Here is an 18,130-nt window from a genome sequence, read left to right as displayed (position 1 = left end):
CGAGCTGTAGTCAATGAAGAGCGTCCTGATGTATGCTTCTTTGCTGTTCAGATGTTCCAGGGTTGAGTGAAGAGCCAATGAGATGGCGTCTGCTGTGGACCTGTTGCTCCGGTTGGTAAATTGGAATGGATCCAAGTGGCTTCTTAGGCAGGAGTTGATGTGTTGCAACACCAACTTCTCAAAGACTTCATCACAGTGGATGTAAGGGCTACTGGATGGTAGTCATTGAAGCAGGTAAACATATTCTTCACAGGCACCGGTATAATTGAAGTGATACCTCAGACTGCTGAAGTGGCCAGGTTAAAGATGTCAGGTAACATTTCAGCCAGGTATGGTTGAGACAGACCTTTAGTACTTGGCCAGGTGCCCTATCCAGGCCAAAAGCTTTACATGTGTTCACTCTCCTGAAAGATGCTGTCACATCAGCCTCAGAGACTGAAATCACAGGGCCATTGGTGGCTTTGAAGTTTATGAAGGCATCTCCATTCTTTGATGGTCAAAATGAGCATTAAAGGCGTTGTGCGCAACCTTGTAGTCAGCTACGTTGCTTGGTTTCACTTTGTAGGAGGTGACAGTGTCATGCCCATTAAGTTTGGTATGGAATGGCCATTCACACATGAGATGGTCATTCCTCGTGTGTTTTACTTGGTTGTCATACCTGAACACCACTAATCTGCTCCTCAGCAAGCGGCAGCTCTTGTGGTTCATCTAGGGCTTTTGTTTGGAGAAGATTTTGTGGGGACACATGTCTAAGACTGTCTTTATAAAGTCCATGACGGGTGTGGTGCATCCTGTCAGACCCTCTGATGAGCCCTTGAACGTGACCCAGTCCACCAAGATGAATCAATCCCGCAGGATCTCCTTTGCCTCCCAGGGCCACCTCTCTGGTGTCCTTACCTCTAGAATCTTGCTCTTCAGCCTCTGCCAGTACGCAGGCAGGAGGAGAGCCAGATGATCAGATTTCCTGAAATACAGTCTGGGGGTCAAACGGTGGGCATTCCTCATTGTGGGGGAATAGTTCTTGGGACCCCTGGTGCTGCAGGTGACTTGTTGATGATGTGTTGAAAAAGTGGTTCATTACCATCACATGTACTGGGATACAGTGAACCACTTGTTTTGCACGTTCTCCACATTCATCAATTCATTACATGGGGCTTCAAGGTAGGACAAGGTAAGACAGCAGCAACACAGAATAAAGAGTCACAGCTACAGTGTAGGTGGACAATAAGGTGCAAGATCATAATGAGGTGGGATGGTGGGGTGGAGATACGTCTCTACCAAAGGAGGGGTATGGCTTTCCTTCCTTCCGTTAGCCTGCAGGTCATCAAGTACTTCGAGATGGTAAGAGAAAAAGAGAATAGAGTGTGTCAGCTAAGAAAAAGTGCAGAACAGTGAAATGAATAGTGAAAAACCACGGTGAGGTAGGCTGGGAGATCACGAGTTCATCTTAAGTGTACGAGGGTCCCGTTCAGAAGTCTGAATGGGATAGAAGCTGACCTCGAGTCTGTCTGGAAAGCCAAAAGGTCCAGTTTATATGTTTCCAGAATCAAGGACAATAGAGATCTCTGCTGGGTGTTATACGAGACCTTGAGGTGGCAGGGTGGAGATACATCTCTACCAAAGGAGGCGTAAGGTGCTCCATTCCATAAGGAGGCATAAGGAGGCAGTAAAGAAACACAAAAAGTTAGTATGCAAGTGCAGCAGGTGGTCAAGAAGGCCAATGGAATGTTGGCTTTTATTGCTAGGGGGATGGAGTATAAGAACAGGGAGGTCTTACTGCAGTTGTACCAGGTATTGGTGAGACCACACCTGGAGTACTGCGTGCAGTTCTGGTGTCCATATTTAAGAAAGGAGATATTGGCTCTCGAGGCAGTGCAGAGAAGGTTCACTAGGTTAATTCCGGGGATGGGTGGGTTGATGTATGATGAGAGGTTGAGTAGATTGGGACTCTACTCATTGGAGTTCCGAAGAATGAGAGGCGATCTTATTGAAACATATAAGATTGTGAAGGGGCTTGATCGGGTGGATGCGGGGAGAATGTTCCCAATGATGGGTGAAACTAGGACTAGGGGGCATAATCTTAAAATAAGGGAATGTGTTCCAGGACTGAGATGAGGAGAAATTCCTTCACTCAGAGGGTAGTGGGGCTGTGGAATTTACTGCCCCAGAGAGCTGTGGAAGCTACTACACCCAATAAATTCAAAACAGAGATAGACATTTTCCTGGAAAAAAATGGCATTAGGGGATACGGTGAGCGAGCAGGTAAGTGGACATGAGGCTAGGTTTCGATCAGCCATGTGATCTCCTGGGCCAGTTTTCGATAGCCTGGATGGGTCGGAAAGGAATTTTCCAGATTTTTTCTCCTCAATTGGCAAATCGTTTTTTTTTCCCGGGTGATCACATGGGTTTGGGCGGGATGAATAATAAAATAAAATGGGCGGCATGGTGCCCTGTTGGTTGGCACTGTTGCCTTGTGGGATTCGGTGATAACTAGAGTTAAGATTGGATCAGCCATGATCTTGTTGAATGGCAGAGCAGGCTTGAGGGGCCGATTGGCCTACTCCTGCTCCTATCTCTTATGTTCTTATGTTCCTCCACTAGCCTGCAGGTCACCCTTGGGCAAGGTGTAGCATCTGCTTAGCCCCTGATCAGGGTCACATGAAGCCATGGGAGCAGGTGGTGGATGGTCGTATGAGCAGCCGGTGCACATCACAAGATCTGGTTACGCGACCACTGACACCAGGCAGACAATCTCTGAAGAGTATTGATAATGGCTGGGGTCACCCGTCTTGTAAAGACACTGCCCAGAAGAGGGCAATGGTAAACCATTTCCATGGGAAGTTTGCCAAGAACAATCATGGGCATGGATGGAAAAAAGAATAAGAAGGGGGTATTAAAGATAGACAGGAGACCATGATATCCCATGTCATATAACCTGGCACATAGTGATGATGAGGATGATGATGAGAATGATAAATCACTTACTGTGACAGAGCTCGCAATCACCTCAGGTGTCCTCTTCACCATTCCCCCTCTCTTTATACCATCTCCCTTCTCCACTCTCAGTCCTGATCCCTGGTTTCGATCCAAAGCATTGGCAATTTCCTTACCCCCACCTCCCCTACCCCCCCCCCCACCCAGAAACTACTTGACCCACTGAGTTCCTGCAGCAGATTGTGTGTTGCTTGGAAAAGAGTGATTATTCCAGGAGTCTGGTACTTGTAAAGTTCTTATCGGGTTACTAATAGTGATCAGGAGGGAGTAGTAAAGATGCAAAAGGTTATGGGGAGAAGGTAGGAGAATGGGGTTGTGAGGGATAATATATCAGCCATGGTGGAATGGCAGAGACTTGATGGGCTGAATGGCCTAATTCTGCTCTTATATCTTATTCTCTTATGGATGACTTTCTTTTCTCTGTCTTGGTTACTTAAGATGTATGGCATTGGCTGATCTCTATGATAAAGCCAAAGAGCAGAAACTGGCCCTTCGGCCCATCTGGTTTGTAACAAACTATAATTCTACCTACTCCTGTCGACCTGCACCAAGACCATAGCCCTCCAAACCCCATGCATTCATGTACTTATCTAAGCTTCTCTTAAATATGGCAATCAAGCCAGCGTCCACTGCTTCTGCCGACAGTTCATTCCACACTTGCACCACCCTCTGACTAAAGATTTTTCCCTTAAATATTTCACCTTTTCTCCTTAACATATGAACTCTAGGTCCCGACTCACCCAACCTCTGTGGAAAAAGCCTGCCTGCATTTGCCCTATCTATACCCCTCATAATTATGTAGCCGTTAGTGCAAAGCTTTTCTGTACAGGCGACATGGGTTCAATTCCCGCCATTGTCTGTAAGGAGTTTGTACGTTCTCCCCATGACCGCATGGGTTTCTTCCCACAGTCCAGAGACGTACTGGTTGGTAGGTTAATTGGTAATTGTAAATTGTCCTGTGATTAGATGACGATTAAATTGGGGGATTGCTGACCAGGGGGCCAGAATGACCTATTCCACACTGTCTCTCAATAAGTAAGTAAATAAATAATCTTACCTCAAGTCTGGGCAATATTCTTGTCAATTTCTCAGTACTATTTCAATTTTATTGAACAGCTCAACAATATATCAGCCAGATCAGATCCGATGAAAGTTCATTAACTGGAAATATTAAGGAGTTTCTCTCTCATCAAGTGCTGCCTGACCCGTTGACATTTCAAACAATTTCCATAGAGCGAGAGTATTTGGCACAGTAGACACTTCGGTGTGCACTTCATAGGAGCGTTATCAGAGAGAATTCTGAAAAAATTGATACCATTTCCAGCATTTTGTGTTAGCGCAATGGAGAATGGGAATCGAACCGGGGAAATCTAGATGTCGTTAGTTCTGTTGCTACAGAATTTGCTACGTAAGCCTTTGGGAGTTCAACACAGAGAAAACAAAATCCAAGCAGTACTGTTAAAAGAGGACATAGTTTATCTTGTGCCATTTATAAGTACTATTAAGTACTTATAAATAAATAACAATCTCACTGCAAGACAATACTATTCCAGCCATTCGATAACAATCTTGTGGCTTTAATATAATATTAAACAAAACTTCTCTATGGCTATACTTACAATATCATCAATCAATTATTTTCTTCTAGTACATTATGAACAATGGCAGCAAAATATTATATTCTAATAATGCCACACCATTGATTAATGCAATAATCAGCCTATAATTATGTAGTCTTTGGATAATGTACATATGGGACAGACAATTGTCTTTCAATTAAAAGCTGAGCATTTCTTTATGGTGCAAGCAAAGTCACAAACAGCTTTCCTCAAATTTCCCTGCTTTTGCCTTTTCCCAATAGTCAGTATCCAAAACGGGTACAGTTACTTAGATAGTATGATGGAGAGGTTTGGGAACCCATGATGCTCTCAGGCTCCTGAACCAGTGTGGATAACGTCACTCACCTAAACACTGAAATGATTCCACAGCCTGTGATCTCCATTTCATGAACTCTACAATTCATGTTCTCTACATTATTTATCAACCAATCAATCTATTTATCTACCTATCTATATCTATCTATCCGCCCATCTCTCTGCCTATCTATCTGTTGATCTATCTATCTACCAATCAATCAATCAATCAATCAATCAATCAATCAATCAATCTATCTAGCTATCTATTAATCTATCAATTTATCTATTGGTCTATCTATCTACCTATCTATATCTATAGCTCTCCCTCTTTGATATATCTATTTCTCTCTCAGTCTATCTACCCATATCTATCTATCTACCAATCAATCAATCAATTAATCTACCTATTTATTAATCTATCTATCTATCTATATATCTGTGTATTTATTTTTATATAGTACTGTGCAAAAGTCTTAGCTTAGGTCTCAATTATGGACTGTGAGTGGGAAGGGGGCAGGAAGAGAGGAATCATGATTGGGAAAAGGGGAAGGGAGAGGGGAGGGAGTAGGAAGCACCAGAGAGAAAGTCTGTAAAGATCGAGAAACTGATTGTTTGGAATCAAATGACCTTACCCGGTGTTTCAAGGCCAGGTGTGTCTGCACCTGCGCCACCCCCACCCCAGGCACTCCTTCTCTGCCACCTGTCCCACACCTTTTCTGCGACGCTCTACCCTCGCTTTTCCCAACATCCTTTGCTCCAATCAGATTTACAAACGTGCTCTCTGCTACACGTTGTCAAGTACAGTACTGTGCAAAAGTCTTAGGCAACCCAGCTACCTATATGTACATAAGACTTTTGCACAGTGCTGCATTTGCACAGATTGTCTTCTTTTGCACATTGGGTGCTTGTCTGTCTTCATTTGTGTGTAGTTTTTCATTGATTCTATTGTAGCTCTTTGCTCTAATGTGAGTATACAGTATATATACTTTGGTAATAAGTTTTTGAGTTATTGGGGATCATTTTTGAGTTATTTTCAAAACCTTTGATTTGTTGTAAAAGTGCAGATGATGGATAATAATATATTTTATTATATGATAAGGATTTTTCCCCTTTTTCTCGCTTTTCCTAACAGCTCTGACTTTGGTAGTAGGTTTAGATTTTTTTCTGTATAACAAAATTACTATATTTCAATATTACAATTTAATTTAATTTTTATGAATACAGGGTTTTGTGATTGTAATTGTATTTTTAATACAATGTATTTGGTATTATTTTATTTTTTTCTTTTGACTTATGTCTTGTACTTTGTATTCCTCTATGCAGAAACTAATAAAAATATTGAAAGAGATAATAAGTTTGCTTTGTACATTAAACTTTTTGCATTTTGTTCTTGATCCCACTGACCAGGACACAGTATCGTAGTGAGGGTGCCTCTATAGTGTAACGTTCAGACAGATATTTCCGCGCATAGATACGTCAAGGTCGTACAAATGGAAAAACAATAACAGAATGCAGAATTCAAGTGTTGCAGTGAAAGTGCAGAGCAGGTAGAAAAATTAATTGCAAGGGCTGGGACAAGGTAAATGGAGAGACCAGGAACTCTTCATTGTAGAAAAGGTGCATTGCAGAGTCTGATAACGGTGGGATAGTTGCAGTCCTTGAGCCCAAGGGCATCTTCTGTCTGTTAGGGGGGTGGGGAGGGGGAAGGGTTCGGGGATGGTGGGTGGTGTACAAGAGGGAAAGTTGACGAGATCATATTGGATAGTCCCTGCGCACGTGTTGTGATTCTCAGAAGCTTGTGCTGCACAAAAGTCGGCATCTTAATCCATAGAGAGAAGAACATTAGCGTAGCAGCTGACACACTGCTTTACGGCACCATCGATTACCAATCAGTGTCCAATTCCTGACGTCATCTATCAGGAGCTTGTATGTTCTCCCATGGAATTCTCGGGTTTTCTCCGGGTGCTCCAGTTTCATTCCACATTCCAAACACTTACTGGTTAGTGTAAGCATTCTCCCCCTCTCCTGGTCTCACCTATCACTTGCCAGGTTTTCCCCCTTCCCCTCTCCTCTTATTCTGGCACCTTCCCCTTTCCTTTCCAGTCCTGATGAAGGGTCTCGATCTGACTCCAAATAAAGAAGTTCCATGTTCGAATTTCAAGGTAAGTTGATAATCAGAGTACAGATATGTCACTCTTTACAAGCCTGAGATTTGTTTTCTTGTGGGCATTCACAGTAAGTCCAATAACCATAATAAAATGAATGGACTACCGCACCCTACACGGCAGACAACCATAGTGCAAATGACAACAAAATGTGCATTTACAAAATAATAATAGTAAATTAAAAAACAATAAATATCAAGACCATGAGAGGAATGGTCCTTGAAAATGAGTCCATAGGTTGTGGGAACATTTCAATGACGGGGCAAGTGAAATTGAGTGAAGGTATCCCCTTTGGTTCAAGAACCTGATGGTTGAGGGGTAAGAACTGTTCCTGAGTCTCGTGGTGTGAGTCCTGAGGCTCCTGTGCTCTCTTACTAATGGCAGCAGCGAGAGGAGACCATGACCTGGATGGTGGGGTTCCCTGATGATGGCTGCTGCTGTCCGATGACAGCACTCCATGTAGATGTGCTCAAAGGTGGGGAGGGCTTTACCCATGATGGACTGCACCATATCCACTACTTATTGTAGGATTTTCCATTCGAGGGCGTTGGTGTTTCCATACCAGGCTTTGGTGCAACTAGTCAATACAGTATACTCTCCCCCACACATCTATTGCAGATTGTCAAAGTTTTAGATGCCATGCCCAATCTTTGCAAACTTCTAAGGAAGTAGAGGCACTGCTATGTTTCCTTTGTAAATACACTTCAGTGCTGGACTCAAGACAGACCTTCTGAAATTATAACACTGAGGAATTTAAAGCTGTCGACCCCCTCCATCTCTGATGACCCAGTGAGGACTGGATCATGGACCTCTGGTTTCCTCATCCTGAAGTCAATAATTAGCTCTTTGGTGTTGCTGACATTGACTGAGAGGTTACCGTTGTGTCAACACTCAGAGAGATTTTCAATCTCCTTCCTATAAGCTGATTCGTCACCACCTCTGATTCAGCTAATGACTGTGGTGTCATCAGCAAACTTAAATATGGCATTGGAGCTGTGTCTAGCCACACAGTCATAAGTGTAAAGTGAGTTGAACAGGGAGCTAAGCACACAGCCTTGTGGTGTAACTGCGCTAAGGGAGATGGTGGATCCGATATCGTCACCAATCCGAACTGACTGGGGTTTGCAGCTGAAGAGATCCAGGATCCAATTGCACAAGGAAGTATTGAGGCCCAGGTCTTGAAGCTGATTGATCAGTTTTAAGGGGATGGTAGTGCTGAATGCCAAGCTGTAGTCAATAAAGAGCATCCCGATGTATGCATCCTTGCTGTCTAGATGTTCCAGGGTTGAGCGTAGAGCCGAACAAAAGGCAGCTGCTGTGGACCTGTTGTGCTGGTAGTCAAGCTGGAACGGATCCAAGTCGCTTGTCAGGGAGCGATTCCTCGCTGTAGACGTTGCCTGACTGGCTGAGTTCCTCCAGCGTTTTGTGTGATAATAGAGAATGCGTGAAGTGTAGTTCTATACTCGTTCTGTATCTCAGAGGCAACAGAGAAACTCCCGCTGCTGGCTCACTTGACGCTTTTTTATTTGGGGCTATGCGCTTCAATTCACTTTGCCCATGTGTTCAGTCCAAACACACCTTGTGTTGGCAGATTCTAACATAAATAATAACCAAAGCACCATTTCCTCGTTTCGTTATTTACAGAAAGTACAGGAATATTTTCCATTGTTATTGAACACGCCGATGATGACGCAACCCTGGAAATGATTTCAGTGTGTTTTATTTTTTAACATCTCTGTTCCTGACTCAGAAACAAGCCCCTCTGAGGCAGAAGACTGTGGCTTCAAATTGGGCGTCACGGCAGGGTGGCGGTTAACGCCACACTATCGCAGCTCGGGGTGTCGGAGTTCAGAGGTCCATTCTGACGTCGCCTACAAGGAGCCTGTAGATCCTCCCCGTGAATGCATGTGTTTCCTTTGGATGTCACCGTTTCCTCCCACAGTTCAAAGACGTAAGGTGAGTAGGTTAATTGGTCATTGTAAACTGTCCCGTGATTAGGCTAGGGTTAAATCAGGGGATTGCTGGGCAGTGCAACTTATTGGGCTGGAAGGGCCTGTTCTGTGCTGTAGCTCTAAATAAATAAAACAAAATATTTCTGGGCAATACTGAGAAAAAGCTGCATTTAATAGGTGACAACTTTGTCCAATTAGTCTCCCCGATTAAACGCTAACAAGGAAAAATAAACTTTAAAACTCTTCGATTGGGGAGAGATTAATTTTTATTGGCGTGGTAGAGTTGCACTACTTCAGCACCAACAGCCGTATTCCAGCTCCAGCTCCAGCTCCAATTCCAGCTGTAAGGAGCTTGTACCCGTGACCACGTGGGTTTCCTCCAGGTGCTCTGGTTTCCTCCCATATTGCCAAGACATACGTGTATCCTGCTGTACTCTTTGCCAGTCATCTGCACCATCCACAACTTTTCCAATCTTCATATCATCCACAAACTTAACAACAAGAATAATGATCAGGGAGGCACAGAGAGAATCTGGCAAGTACCTTCATTGCCTCCACAGAAAAACACGTGAACTAACACAGCCAAATATCTGTGTGCACACCAGCTAAGTGTTTCTGACCTTCTATGAACAGTCAAAGAACATAAAAGATATTACCAGTTAAAAATGACTTTCTATTGCTAGCCGTTTCAAAACTCTGTATCTGTGGGGGTACTTGTCCTCTTACGGAGCTACTCCCACCAGCACACTTGAAGCATCTGCTTTTATATTCATTACTTTACCAATTCAAAAATTCCATTCCAGTGCCATCGGCTGTAGGTCATGTGTCTGACCTTTAACACATTCTTGTTAGCTCTGCTCCAGGCCAGCATCCATTTATTGCCCTCTTCCCAGCAAGCGACAATCACTAATTTATGGCTCTTTGTTGTCAGCCAGCTTGAATCACGCAGAACAGGTTCAGACCCCAGCAGTCAAAACCTGCATGATATATCCAACCAAAGAACACCTCACAAATAACCTCTTATTTGGAAATGATCCCCGGTTCAGCAGATTACCGGAGGCATCAATGTGTCGATTTTAAAACACCGATCAAGCTAAACGACTAATTCACAAAATGGAGAGTCACTTGATAAAATGGCTGCCTCCATCTCCTCCCTCATGGCAAGATCAGAGGCAATTGGTCCCGTCTGCTTCCACTGTCCTTGATTGATTTGAATTTACTGACTTGCAGACTTGTTCTTTCTGGCCAACAATCTGAAGTGGCAGACGCTGAGAGGAGATGTGACGGGGGTTTTTATAAGATTATGAGAGGTATAGATAGAGTAGACTGACAGTATCTTTGTCCCACCGAATGACTGAAACACCAAGAGATACTAAGCTTCCAAAGTACCTCAGCAGTTGGAAAGCACTTTAGGTTTATGAGTTCACATAAGACACTCAAGAGAGGCAAATATTACTTTTTTGTTGTTTTGGGGAAGGGCTATATTGTCTTTAAGTGATTTAAACCTGAGATGTTTTATAAGCAAAAAGATCCTTTATTAGGAGGATGTATATTACATAACCAATATATTTTTTTGTCCTGCATTCCCAATTAACCATCAATACAGTGCACGAACAGTTTCATTAGCCCGTGATTTCTGGGCCAAACAATATGGCAATGTAAACAATTCTCACCTGCCTGCACAGTGTCTATATAGCTCCATTTTCTGCTAGTGTACATGCTATGGAGGACAATGGACTGTCGACAATTTGGGTTAATATGTAAGACTATATGGCACAGGTGGAGAATTATGTCATTCTGCCCATTGGGTCTGCTCCGCCATTCGATCATGGCTGACAGATTTTCCCTCTCAACCCAGGTCATGCTGCCTTCTCGCTACTGTCACCAGGAAGAAGGTACAGGAGCCTCAGGACCCACAGCAGCTACTACCCCTCAGCCATCAGGCTCCTGAACAAAGGGGACAACTTCACTCAATTTCACTAATATCATTTAAAGTGGGAAGGGGTAATTTCAAAGGAGATGAGAGGGGCATGTTTTTTACCGAGAGTGGTGGATGGCTGGAGGGTGCTACTTGGGTGATGGTAGGGAAATTAAAGAGTTGTTTAGATAAACACATGAATGTAAGAGAAATGGAGGGATATGGACACGGTGTATGCAGAAGGGATTAGTTTAGTCGGACATTTGATTACTAATATATTTGGTTTGGCACAACATTGTGGGCCGTAGGGCCTGTTCCTGTACTGTTCTGTGTTCTATGTTCTATCCCTGTTCTAAAGGGACATCCTTCTGTTCTGAGTCTGTGCCCTCTTGTCCTGGACTCCCCTACTTTAGGAAGCACCCTCTCCACATCCACTCAATTTAGGCCTTTCAACATTTGCTAGGTTTTATTGAGATTCAACCACCCACCCTCCCTGCACCTCCATTCTCCTAAACTCCAGCAATTACAGGCCTAGAGCCATTAAACACTATTCATATGTTAACCTTTCATTCTCAATTTGAGACACTTCAGTCCAGATGAAGGGTTTCAACTCATCGCATCAACTGTTCTATTTTCTCTCTGTGTGCGGCCTGTCCTGTAGGATTCCACCAGCGTGTCAAGGCTCAAGGTACATTTATTATCAAATGAGGTATACAACTCTGAAATTCGTCTTCCCCCAACAGCCACGAAACAAAGAATCTGAATGGTGGCCGATTAGGAAAAGGGGAGGTGCAACGAGACCTGGGTGTCATTGTACACCAGTCATTGAAGGTGGGCATGCAGGTACAGCAGGCGGTGAAAAAGGCGAATGGTAGGTTGGCATTCATAGCAAGAGGATTTGAGTACAGGAGCAGGGAGGTTCTACTGCAGTTGTACAAGGCCTTGGTGAAACCACATCTGGAGTATTGTGTGCAGTTTTGGTCCCCTAATCTGAGAAAAGACATTCTTGCCATAGAGGGAGTACAAAGAAGATTCACCAGTTTGATTCCTGGGATGGAAGGACTTTCATATGAAGAAAGATTGGATTGACTGGGCTTATACTCGCTGGAATTTAGAAGACTGAGGGGGGATCTTATTGAAACGTATAAAATTCTAAAGGGATTGGACAGGCTAGATGCAGGAAGATTGTTTCTGATGTTGGGGAAGTCCAGAATGAGGGGTCACAGTTTAAGGATAAAGGGGAAGCCTTTTAGGACAGAGATGAGGAAAAACTTCTTCACACAGAGAGTGCTGAATCTGTGGAATTCTCTGCCACAGGAAACAGTTGAGGCAGGTTCATTGGCTATATTTAAGAGGGAGTTAGATATGGCCCTTGTGGCTAAAGGGATCGGGGGTATGGAGAGAAAGCAGGTACAGGGTTCTGAGTTGGATGATCAGCCATGATCATACTGAATGGTGGTGCAGGCTCGAAGGGCTGAATGGCCACCTCCTGCACCTATTTCTATGTTTTCTAAAGAGAACCATGGAGACCATTCACAGGGAAGCATCAGCCCCCTCTCCCCACCATGCACAAAACAATTGAGCAAACGCCAACAAGAACGTCAACTTCCCCAACCCCACGTGCAAAAAAAAACAAATTTTGTGTGTTGCTCCAGAATATTGCATCTGCAGTCTGTTGTGTCTCCAGCTGATGAGGTGCTGTTTCTCAGACTTGTTTTGGGCCTGGTTGTAATGGTACTGTAGATCAGAGAGGATCCGAGGTGGAGAGGGTTTGTACAGATTTGGCATTGAGTTATCCAGCTCTCGTCACATGTACATGTAGGTCAACTCTTTGCAGAAAGTTTGAAGTTAATAACTCATCTCCTTCTACCATAGGCCATGAACTTATCAATCACCCCTGCTGTGGACACTTTCTGGAGTTCCAAGATCCGTATGCTCCACGACTGCTGGACTAAGTGTGTAAATGTAGGAGGGGACTACGTTGAAAAATAAATGCGCTTGATTTTCTAAAACTGACTCCTTCTACCTTAGGCCACAAACTTATCAATCACCCCCCCCCCCCCACCCCGTATATGCCATGCTCATGAAAACATGCACTGAAATGCATTGTTTGCGTCAATTCCGGTGCTGAGGGCAGCCCGCAAGTGTTGCCATGCTTCTGACACCAACATTGCATGCTCCGAACTTACTGACCCTAACCCTTACGTGGGAGGAAACCAGAGCAGTGGGAGTAAACCTGCACGTTCACGGGGAGAATGTACGAACTTCTTCACAGGCAGCGGCGGGAATTGAACCCTTGCTTTCAAGAAGGAGCTAGATAGATATTTGATGGATAGGGGAATCAAGGGATATGGGGACAAGGCAGGGACTGGGTATTGATAGTGAATGATCAGCCATGATCTCAGAATGGCGGTGCAGACTCGAGGGGCCGAATGGTCTACTTCTGCACCTATTGTCTATCGTCGATTGTCTGTTCGGTAATCACTGGTGCTGTAAAGCACTGAATTAACCACTGTACCATTGTGCCACCTCTTATAGATAGGTTTTAATGAGAGTCTTAAAGACAGGTGTTTATTTGTTCTAATAAAGACAAACTTGGCGTGGGTTTGCGGAAGAACGCATTATTACTGAACTGCTGTTCGACGATGTGCGCGCGCGACCTGGTCACCATTGTAGCTTCTGGTTCCGGGTGACCCCCTGGCATTCCCGCTGGGAACTGAGGTTCATTACTATGCACACATAATGACGCGGCAGGGAGGGGGAATTTTTTAGCACTTAGGGCTGAGTTGACTGGACATGCAGCTGCTGAAGGTGGAACGGTCTAATCAAGGGTAAACAGCGTTAGAGGAAAATGGAGATCTCTGAGGTTTGCTGGTCTGGAGGAGATTACAGTGCAAGGGGACAGAGATAATTATGAGTACAGCTCTCGAAGATGCTTTAGGAGAAAGTAACAACTTGCTATATTATTTCACATTTATATGTGAAACTTCGAGGTTTTTCAAATATTAACAGATAAGCTTGGTGGTATAGATTCCCCTGGGTTGTTACTTGGCTGCCTTTGTTGGTTTTCGCTGCAATGGTTAACTGGATCTTTCCCAGAAATTAGTAATGGTTGGGAGCCAGAAAATTAATGTTGCAGTTGTGACACTTTTTCAGTGCTGTGCATGAAGAATTGTTTCTTGTTGCTGGGCACTACCTTGCAGTTGGCATCACTGTTTAGAAACGAGGAACTAAATGATGTGTTACGGGTAGCTAATCAACGGTCAAAGTGAGTTGTACCGTTCAGAGTAAGTTGCTGTTTCATATTAAAAGAGTTATCAAAATGATCTGAATCACAATGAAACACAGGCTGCATCATAGTCCGGTATGGAGGGAGGGGCTGCTACATAAGATCGAAAGTTGCAAAATTAGTCAGCTTCAACTTGGGCCTTAGCCTTTGTAGTATCCAGGACACCTTCAAGGAGCAGTGCCTCAGAAAGGCAGCATCCATCATTAAAGACTCCCACCACCCAGGATGTTACCTCATTGCTACCACCAGGAGGGAGGTACAGGAGCCTGAAGGCACAAACTCAACGATTCAGGAACAGCTTCTTCCTCTCTGCCATCCGATTTCTGAATGGGCATCGAACCCATGAACACTACCTCACTATTTCTGCTTTTATATTATTTCTGTTTTTGCACTAATTTTAATATAACTATTCAACATACACACATATACTTACTGTAATTGATATACTTATTTTTCTCTCTCTATATCATGCTGCTAAGTTAACAAATTTCGCGACATACGCCGATGATATTAAATGTGATTCTGATTCAGTTTCTGAGATATATTCCGAAGCCTGTGATTTGTTGTTTTTTTCTGAGTTGTACGCGTATCGTTTCCAATTATAAATTATTTTACGCTACCCTGAGGAGGTTGATAAGATAGAGTGAGTAATTGTAACTTCTTCACTGGGTGAGGTTGATGATAAGCGTTTTTATTGTTAGTCTTTCTAATTTAATGAGCTGGACCTCTTAAAAGTCATTGCTGTGTTCTTTATTTTCCCAGCTCCTTGCTAACCTACTTGGCTCAATTGCGCTGCCGACATGACAACCAGCCCCTGGAGTGAAACAAAACGCACCCCATGGTCTGAGCCTGCTCTCACTGCGACCGAGTTAATGGTAACCAGGCAACCAACCACACGACTGCTGCACTAGCGGCCGTGTGTTTCTGTTGTTGAGACAGTTGATTCAGACACAGACCCTGTTATTTAAGGCCTGTGTCTTTGGTTCACAAAGTAATCTGTTCCATGCTGCTCGGGGAGGCTTAGAAAATAAATAGACGAGGTCCAGCACAATCGATTGTGCTTCTGTTTGCTCGCGCTGACTAACTGAATCCTGCTGCTGTTTTACTGATGAATTCAAGCACCTTTCCGCTGCTGTGTTTAGCTTCATTTCTTCAAAGCCAAAGTAAATTTATTATCAAAGTATGTATATGTCACCATATACAACCCTGAGATTCGTTGTCTCGTAGGCATTCACAGGTAGGTAAAGAAATACAACAGAATTTATGAAAAACTAGACTGACAACCAAAGTTCAAAGTAAATTTATTTTCAAAGTCTGTATATGTCACCACATACTACTCCAAGATTTCATTTTCATGAGGGAAATTCACAGCAGATCAAAGACATACAATAGAATCAATGAAAAACCACAGACAAGATTGACAAAAAAAAATCAATGTGCAATGGAAGACAAACTGTGAAAATGCAAAATAAAAACAATAATAATGATAATAAATAAATAATAGATGAATTGAGCAAATACAAATATAATACTGCGAACATGAGTTGTAGGGACCTTGAAAGTGAGTCTGTAAGTTGTAGAATCAGTTTAGTGTTGAGGTGAGTGAAGTTATCCACTCTGGTTCAGGAGCCTGATGGTTGACATTGCTTTCCTGGGCATTGATGTTTCCATACCAGGCCTCAGCAGAAGCTGAATTTCCTGCATCTGCATCTGCAGAATCTCTTCCTTCATTGTCCTTCGGTCTCCTTCTGGAATCAACAGGACTTTAGGGTATATCTTCACCAATAGATAGCTCACCACTTTCTTGAGGGAAGCTCTGGATGATTACTAAATGCTGGCCTTGCCGGCAATACCCACATCCTAACTGGTCAAAGTCAAAGTTATTAGGTGTGAACATCACCAATAACCTGTCCTGGTCCAACCAAGTTGATGTCATGACCAAGAAATCTCACCAACACCTTTACTTCCTTAGGGGGCTAAAAAACAATTGACATGTCCCCGCCAACGCTTAGCAATTTTTATCAATGCATCTCAGCAAGCATTCTACCTGGATCCATGATGGCTTGGTGTGATAACCATTCTGCACATGACCACAAGAATCTGCACAGTTCAGTGCATCGTGGAAACCAGCCTCCCAGCAATGGCCCTTGTCCATACTATCAACTGCCTCAGTAAAGCAGCCAGCATAGTTGACATGGGCATTCTGGACATCCTCTCTTCTCTCTTCTTCGATCAGGAAAAATATACAGAAGCCTGAACACATGCAAGAGCAAACTCAAAGCGCCCTCTACCCACTGTTGTCATCCTCTTGATTGCACCTCTTGTATGATAAGATGGACGTTTCTACCAAGGGAGGTGTAAGGCGCTCTTTCCCACCGCTAGCCAGCAGGTCATCCTTGGACAAGGTGTAGCACCTGCTTAGCTCTCGATCAGGGCCACGAGAAGCCCTCTTGAACCAAAGGGGATAACTTCACTTGAACCATCATTGAAATGTTCCCACAACCAATGGACTCACTTTCAAGGACTCTTCAATAGGTTCAATAGTTCCCTTTAATAACAGGGAATGTGCGCATTATACAACCTGAAATTCTTGCTCTTTGCAGAAATCCACAAAAGCAGAAGAGTGCCCCAAAGAACCTGATAGTAAAAATGTTAGAACCCCAGAGCCCCCCATACTCCCCCCACACACAAACAGCAGCAAAGCCCTCCCCCAGCAAAAATAAAATAATCAGCACCCTCCACCCACCAAGCAAGCAATTGCAAAGCCCCCCGAAGATAGACCATGATCTGCAGTCCAACCTAATCGTTCACCCAACAATTCGACATACCATCGGTTCTCTCACAAAAATACAACTGCAGATGCTGTGGATCAAAGAATACGTACACAATGCTGAAGAACTCAGCAGGTCAGGCAGCATCCGTGAGACCTGATGAAGGGTCTCGGCCAGAAACGTTGGCTACACTTTTCTCACGGATGCTGCCTGACCTGCTGAGTTCTTCCAGCATTGTGTACGTATCCCACAGGTTCTCTCTCTCCCCAATAAGGGGACAGAGAGGTGCCCCCCTTTCACAGAGAGAGGGGAGACATAACAAAACAACTTACTGACATGCGATGATAAGGTCTACAGCATTGCTTCTTTTTTCGAGTTCTCCAACTTTAGGATCGGTAGCAAACTCTCCCCCACCAATGAGAGACAGAGAGAGAGAGATTTCTTGGTATTTTCTGACTATTTATTTATTGTTATTATTTCTTTCATTTTATATTTGCACAGTTTGGTGTCTTTTGCACACTGATGGTACCACCAAGTTGGTACAGTCTTTCATTGATTCTGTTATGGTCATTATTGTATTATGGATTTATTGAGTATGCCCACAAGAAAATGAATCTCAGGGTTCAATATGGTAACATATTTGTACATTTACTTTGAACTTTGAGCCTGAGGGAAGAAGGTGTTACCCAGTCTGTTAGACTTAGTCCTGATGTTTCTGCACCTCCTTCTTGATGATAAAGATTGTGGGACCAGTGGTATTGTGGTCTTCTGCTGTGACTGTGAACGAGGTCACCAGAGAGACACAGACACTGGTGATATATTCATACCGAAACAATCATACCGGAGACGCTCTTGGAAGAAGAGGCCCCATAACTCAAGTTGTGTCACAGTTTGCACCCTGATCAACGGTAACTCAATGCAATTTTGATAGTTACAACGATATTGTTTACTTCAATACTTTGAGTTGACAAAGCTTCAATTGAATTACATATAATTTTCAAACACCTAAATCCTCACAACAACTCTCCGTCACTCTCGGTTGAGTATTAATTACAACGGTCTCTTAGCTGCATCTTACATACTGTATGCAGATGTCTCAGGACAATGGGTGTTTCCTGGTTTGCA

At 43.6% G+C, this 18,130-nt stretch overlaps 2 long non-coding RNA genes across 2 annotated transcripts; both read left to right on the top strand.

Annotated features, from left to right (window-relative positions):
• Window positions 1–51: 51 nt before the first annotated feature.
• On the top strand, window positions 52–3,109 carry LOC132380431 (uncharacterized). Its single transcript, XR_009507766.1, has 2 exons — window positions 52–234; window positions 2,602–3,109. It is a non-coding gene; the product is annotated as an uncharacterized LOC132380431 (long non-coding RNA).
• Window positions 3,110–7,198: 4,089 nt separating this feature from the next.
• LOC132380429 (uncharacterized) lies at window positions 7,199–17,144 on the top strand. Its single transcript, XR_009507764.1, has 3 exons — window positions 7,199–9,031; window positions 12,821–12,900; window positions 14,997–17,144. It is a non-coding gene; the product is annotated as an uncharacterized LOC132380429 (long non-coding RNA).
• Window positions 17,145–18,130: the final 986 nt, after the last annotated feature.

This window comes from Hypanus sabinus, chromosome 24 (assembly GCF_030144855.1).
Source record: "Hypanus sabinus isolate sHypSab1 chromosome 24, sHypSab1.hap1, whole genome shotgun sequence".
Classification (NCBI taxonomy): domain Eukaryota; kingdom Metazoa; phylum Chordata; class Chondrichthyes; order Myliobatiformes; family Dasyatidae; genus Hypanus; species Hypanus sabinus.
The sequence above is the reverse complement of the archived record's forward strand: the minus strand, read 5'-3'. Positions and strand labels throughout refer to the sequence as shown.